The sequence below is a fragment of the Zea mays genome, chromosome 2 (assembly GCF_902167145.1).
Source record: "Zea mays cultivar B73 chromosome 2, Zm-B73-REFERENCE-NAM-5.0, whole genome shotgun sequence".
Classification (NCBI taxonomy): Eukaryota; Viridiplantae; Streptophyta; class Magnoliopsida; order Poales; family Poaceae; genus Zea; species Zea mays.
Window position 1 is genome coordinate 26,118,486 of NC_050097.1, and position 7,121 is coordinate 26,125,606.

A 7,121-nucleotide genomic window follows, 5' to 3' on the forward strand; every position below is an offset into this window, starting at 1 on the left:
GGTGTTTGAAACATGTAAATGTACCTTGTAGAAGCTTTCGGTAAATTTTCGGAATGTTTTTCCATTTTCTGGAAGCCAAAATCTATTTATTTGAGATACTTAAAAATATTTTCAAAATCTCTAAATATGTTTTTTGAGTGCATTGGGTGCCAAATCATGTTTAGAAAGTTTTCTAGAATTTTTGGAGCCTTCGAGATATTTTTTAGACATTAAATACGATTTCAACATTTTTCTGGAATTATTTTAATCCTAAAAATTGATTGATTTCGAAAAATAAAATATATGTAAACCTTAACAATATATATATGGCTGGAATCCTCTCGCCGAGCCCGTTCCAAATATCAGATCCATTTCGCGAGTCGAAATCTGTAGCGTCATTAGTTCCTCGCCGAAGTTCGGGGCGGTTCCAACTCCGGAAAGCAATTACTTTGAATTCGTGTGTCGTTGGCGAAATCTGCGGATACCGCTGCATTTGATTATACGACCGCCAAAAATATGTAATAAAATACGCAAAAAATAACCTCTCAATGGGACGGTGGTCGGCCGTAGGTGGGCTTGACGCCGGGTTGGGCTGCGTAGAGGGAGCAACGACTGAGAGTGGTGGCGGGAGAGGCAGCACCACGAGTCAGCAGCCAGCGGCGCCGAGCAACATCGTCAGGAGAGAGGAGGGGGAGAGAAGGAAAGAGAGAATAACGGACCGGACAGTTTAAATCTGTTTATTTTCGGTGGCTAAGCTCTGACCGCCTAAAATAACCCTAAACCCTAAATTACACTGACCGCCGAAAATGATGTACAATGTTGTTGTGTAAATAAATCATGTTATTTAGGAAATAAAAAGTTGAAAATAGATACAAAACAACGATATGACTTCGGTAAATGGGTCCTACTTCTAGGATTCTAGAGACCGAGTCATATAATTATTTGATGATTTTTTGTGAAATAGCACCCCAAATTGGAACAATGTTTTGACGTTAGAGTCATATATTTTAAAATAGGACATGTTTTAATACCTCTGTTGAAAAATGCTCTAACTAGTTCAACATTTCAGCTATGTGAATTATTGTTTGTTACTACAGTGAGGGAAGTCTCCACACTTATTTTATTCTTGATGGCCAATTATTACTCATCAGTTTTGCCCTCCTTGTGGAAAAGAAATAAAAGTTTGATTGTGGATTATTGAAATAGCAGCCTACCTGGTGCAACCAAATTAATTGGTATAATAATGAGTGTAAGTTCAATTGGTGGTAAAGTCAGTGTAAGTGAGTGCAACCAAGGGTGGAGGTGGGATGATTTAAAAAAAACATAGAGAGAGAGGTGGGAGGGTTATTCTGAAAAATGGTAATTTTAAAAAGGTCCATCCTTGATTCGATGTTTCATTAAGGCCCTGTTCGGTTTGGCCTTGAACGACCTGGAATACAACATATTCTTTCTAAAATTATGCCACTTGGACTAAAACTGGACCAACCCTAAATGGTTGTTCGGATAGATTTAATCCTGAATGAAACCAGAACATTTCTGGCCTTTTGACCGCTCTTCCACTCGGATTGGAGCCATACCTATGAACACCTAGAATCAAACCAGACCTGGATTTAATAAATAACCAGGATCCACTCCATCCCGACGTGGAACTATTCTTGAGCAGGAACCGATCTTGGGCTGTCGAACGACCCCTAAAAATGTTAATTCCGAGCTGTGGATTCGTGCGACGTCTTCCCTCCTCCCATCATCTGCATGCACCTTGACAGCGCTGATAAACTGGCTGCCGTCAGTACTTAGTGCAGCGTTAGCTCTGTGCCCTGCCGTGCCGATTCGATCAACGGACTGCATGCGAACATGCAGCGGAACCTTCGGAGCAACGATGTAAACTAATATAGGTTCTTAATTATAAACTCTAGAGTACCGGACATGTTGAATGTTACTATTATGGAGTCTATAGATGCTACGTTTCTATTCGATGTACTTTTATTTATATAATATAGATGACTCTAGTCTATAATATTATTACTTACTCTTTATTATTATTCAAAGCATTTGCTATGATGAGTCATTTATGAAATCGTTGTGTACGTGAGTTCTGATCCTGGCACATACATGGTTCGTATTCGATTTGTCTTCTAAGACCAGGTGTGACAACACCTTAGGTTGAGGGGCGCATGGACCATAAATGTGCCGCAGTCCGGAGGACTCGTAGATCATGAGTGTTATGTGGCCCGAGGGGTTCGTAGGTAATAAGTGGGAAGTGTACCCGCGTCCGCGATGTGGCTCAATGCCAGGCGAGGTTAATGCGGCCAATTATTTATGGCGGGTCAGTCTAGGGCCTGGCGCAGGATCCACACGAGTGGTTCCCTTCCAACACGCCTGACCCTGGGCTCGGTGCCACATGGTTCGACTGGGGGTGGGTTATTTCAAGGTTCTCGTATCCAACTCTTACAAATGACTAACGGGCCCAGCGACCAGGGGCTCTTTCCTCAGCGCGCTCTCTGACCGGCGGGTCCCAGGGACCGGGGATCATTTCCCTAATAGTAGCCCTTGAGCCTCTGGGGGAGTGTCTCCCTCTGGGGGCTTTCTTTTTTCTCGGTCGGGCGATGTTTGTCTCTCTAGCTCCCGGGTATCCACGGTGGCTACCTCTTCGCGAAGCGTGCCATCGTCGAATGTGGCCTGCTCCTACTTAGGGTGAGGTTTAAACGAGTGTTTGCTCATCATTTCTTTCAGGTATTTCATCCTCGGATCCTAGCTTCGAATGGGGTCTGTCAAGTGGTCGTTTGTCGGCTTGTTGTGGCCGGAGTAGTTGTCCCCTCTCTCCTTGGCCTCTTAGGAGAGCCGCGGAGTATTTCGTACAACGCCGATGGCTGCCAAGGTCAAGGCTGAACTGCTCCGGTCTTGGCTTGTCAAGTCCAATGGTCGTGCAGCGGGTAAGATGCTTACCTCCTACTTCTCTGGATCTTTGGCATTGTCCTGGCCCTCATTGCTTCTTCTTTTGATAGCTTTGAAGGCCGAGCTTAGGGAGCTACACCTCCATTTGAGCCGGGCTCTAGATTTCGTCGGGGCTCGTGGCTCCTCTCTGGTGGAGCGTGTAGACGACGTCCCGCGTCGTGTTCGGGGTGTTGTTGGTCTTGGTGTCCACTGGGGTGCCACTATGGCACTGCTCATCGAGGAACTCAGGACTAGCTATGATCTAGAGGGGGTCATCGGTCCTCCCTCAGCCTTACCAGATAATGGGTTGATCGAGATGTTGGATCACTTCGACAACACGGCAAGCCATGTTGTTCATAGGTTGTATGTGGACGACATCATTCACAACACTCCTGATCCTGCATTGTAAACGTGCCCTAATGTGACTTTTTTGAAATAATGGAAAATTCGATTTACCATTTTCTGTTTTTGGCAGATGATGCTAGTTTGTGTTGGAGTTCTATGCTTTGAGCCCTTATTCACGCACGAATTTAACTATGGAGCTCGTTAGGTCCATGATGGGGATTATAGTTTGCACCTCCTTGATGCCTTGGCCCCCACATGTAAGACTGTGGAGCTTCAGGACCTCACTGGGGTGCGGTAAAAGCTTTAGCCACCGGTCGCAATTCTCGAAATGTCATTGGTCTATTTAGAGAGTTCATCTGCTGCGGCTCAGGGCCCATCTATGGGCGATTTCAACGCTGCTGCGAATGTCACGCTTGGGGCGGTGTTCCGTGAAGGGAATAACTACGCATTTGTAATCCCACGATTTGTTTTCGTCCACGACTTTGCGTGTGACTTGGCTGTTATGATGATGCGTATGGGTTCCAGGCCTGATAGTCGCCTAGAGGGGGGGTGAATAGGGCGAAACTGAAATTTACAAATATAAACACAACTACAAGCCGGGTTAGTGTTAGAAGTAAAGACGAGTCCGCGAGAGAGGGCGCAAAACAAATCGCGAGCAAATGTAGAGTGTGACACGTGGATTTGTTTTACCGAGGTTCGGTTCTCGCAAACCTACTCCCCGTTGAGGAGGCCACAAAGGCCGGGTCTCTTTCAACCCTTCCCTCTCTCAAACGGTCCCTCAGACCGAGTGAGCTTCTCTTCTCAAATCACTTGGGAAACAAACTTCCCGCAAGGGCCACCACACACTTGGTGCCTCTTGCCTCAATTACAAGTGAGTGTTTGATCACAAGAAAGAATGTGAAAGAAAGCACGATTGCAAAAGCCAAGCGACAAGAGCGACAAATAACACACGGATCACTTTCTCTCTCAAGTTACTAATCACTAATGATCTCTTTTCTCAATTGTGAAACTTGGAGAGATGGAGGCTTTGAATGTGTCTTGGAATGGATTGCTAGCTCTTGTATTGAATGTTGAAGGTTGGAATGCTTGGATCTTGTGAATGGAGGTGGTTGGGGTTGTATTTATAGCCACCAACCACTTCCTAGCCGTTGCCCCATTCTGCTGAGCGCGGACGGTCCGCGAGCCAGGTCCGAACGGTCCGCCCCTATAGATCAACGGCTGAAAATGCAACGGTCAGCAGTAACGGCTATATCAACGGCTATATTGCATTTAATGCGGCGTCAGTTGTCAGATAAAGCCAGTCGCGGACGGTCCGGTCGTGCACTCCGGACGGTCCGCGAGACCGCTATAATTCATTTCTCAGAACCCGTCACCTTCGGGTTTTTCGGTTTCTCACCTACCGGACGGTCCGCGCCTGAGGCCGGACGGTCCGCGCGAGAGCTCGGACAGTCCTTGCTTTTCCTCCGGACAGTCCGTAGTGGAGACTTGTATTTTTGCATTGGTTCTGTCCGAAGGGTGTCCTGGTGTTGCGGACGGTGCGCTGCAGGGGCCCGGACGGTCCGCGCTTGGCCTGTTTTTCCAAAAAGCTTCTCCTGTCCAGAATAATCTTCGGTATTCCGGACAATCGATTTAGTATAGTTATAGATGAACCTTTGGCACCTGTAGAACATATAATCTAGAGCAAACTGGTTAGTCCAATTATTTGTGTTGGGCAATTTAACCACCAAAAACAATTAGGAACTAGGTGTAAGCCTAATTCCCTTTCAATCTCCCCCTTTTTGGTGATTGATGCCAACACAAACCAAAGCAAATGTAGAAGTGCATAATTGAACTAGTTTGCATAATGTAAGTGCAAAGGTTGCTTGGAATTGAGCCAATATAACTACTTACAAGATATGCATGGATTGTTTCTTAGTTTTTTAACATTTTGGACCACGCTTGCACCACATGTTTTGTTTTTGCAAATTCTTTTGTAAATTCTTTTCAAAGTTCTTTTGCAGATAGTCAAAGGTAAATGAATAAGATTTTGCAAAGCATTTTCAAGATTTGAATTTTTCTCCCCTTGTTTCAAATGCTTTTTCTTTGACTAAACAAAACTCCCCCTAAATGAGATCCTCCTCTTAGTGTTCAAGAGGGTTTTGATATATCATTTTTGAAATACTACTTTCTCCCCCTTTTGAACACAATAGGATACCAATTGATAAAATTCTTAGAAACACGAAGTTTTTGAAATTGGTGGTGGTGCGGTCCTTTTGCTTTGGGCTCTTACTTTCTCCCCCTTTGGCATGAATCGCCAAAAAACGGAATCATTAGAGCCCTCGAAGTAATTTCTTCCCCTTTGGTCATAAACAAATGAGTTAAGATTATACCAAAGACGAAGTCCTTTTGCTTTCTCCCCTAAAGATGGAGAGACTTGGAGCGTCGGCGAGGGATGAGTTACGGAGTGGAAGCCTTTGTCTTCGCCGAAGACTCCAATTCCCTTTCAATACACCTATGACTTGGTTTGGAATAGACTTGAAAAGCACATTAGTCATAGCATATGAAAGAGATATGATCAAAGGTATATAAATGAGCTATGTGTGCAATCTAGCAAAAGAAATTGCGTGAATCAAGAATATTGAGCTCATGCCTAAGTTTGGTAAAAGTTTGTTCATCAAGGGGCTTGGTAAAGATATCGGCTAATTGATCTTTAGTGTTAATGTAAGAAATCTCGATATCTCCCTTTTGTTGGTGATCCCTAAGAAAATGATACCGAATGGCTATGTGTTTAGTGCGGCTATGCTCGACAGGATTGTCGGCCATTTTGATTGCACTCTCATTATCACATAGCAAAGGGACTTTGGTTAATTTGTAACCGTAGTCCCGCAGGGTTTGCCTCATCCAAAGCAATTGCGCGCAACAGTGGCCTGCGGCAATGTACTCGGCTTCGGCGGTGGAAAGAGCAACCGAATTTTGCTTCTTTGAAGCCCAAGACACCAAGGATCTTCCCAAGAACTGGCAAGTCCCCGATGTGCTCTTTCTATTAATCTTACACCCCGCCCAATCGGCATCCGAATAACCAATTAAATCAAATGTGGATCCCCGAGGGTACCAAAGCCCAAACTTAGGAGTATAAGCTAAATATCTCAAGATTCGTTTTACGGCCGTAAGGTGGGATTCCTTAGGGTCGGATTGGAATCTTGCACACATGCAAACGGAAAGCATAATGTCCGGTCGAGATGCACATAAATATAGCAAAGAACCTATCATCGACCGGTATACCTTTTGATCCACGGACTTACCTCCCGTGTCGAGGTCGAGATGTCCATTTGTTCCCATGGGTGTCTTGATGGGTTTGGCATCCTTCATTCCAAACTTAGCAAGAATGTCTTGAGTGTACTTGGTTTGGCTAATGAAGGTGCCCTCTTGGAGTTGCTTCACTTGAAATCCCAAGAAGTACTTCAACTCCCCCATCATAGACATCTCGAACTTTTGTGTCATGATCCTACTAAACTCTTCACATGTAGACTCGTTAGTAGACCCAAATATAATATCATCAACATAAATTTGGCATACAAACAAGTCATTTTCAAGAGTTTTAGTAAAGAGTGTAGGATCGGCCTTGCCAACTTTGAAGCCATTAGCGATAAGGAAATCTCTAAGGCATTCATACCATGCTCTTGGGGCTTGCTTGAGCCCATAAAGCGCCTTAGAGAGCCTATAGACATGGTTAGGGTACTCACTATCTTCAAAGCCGGGAGGTTGCTCAACATAGACCTCTTCCTTGATCGGTCCATTGAGGAAAGCACTTTTCACGTCCATTTGATAAAGCTTAAAGCCATGGTAAGTAGCATAGGCTAATAATATGTGAATTGACTCAAGCC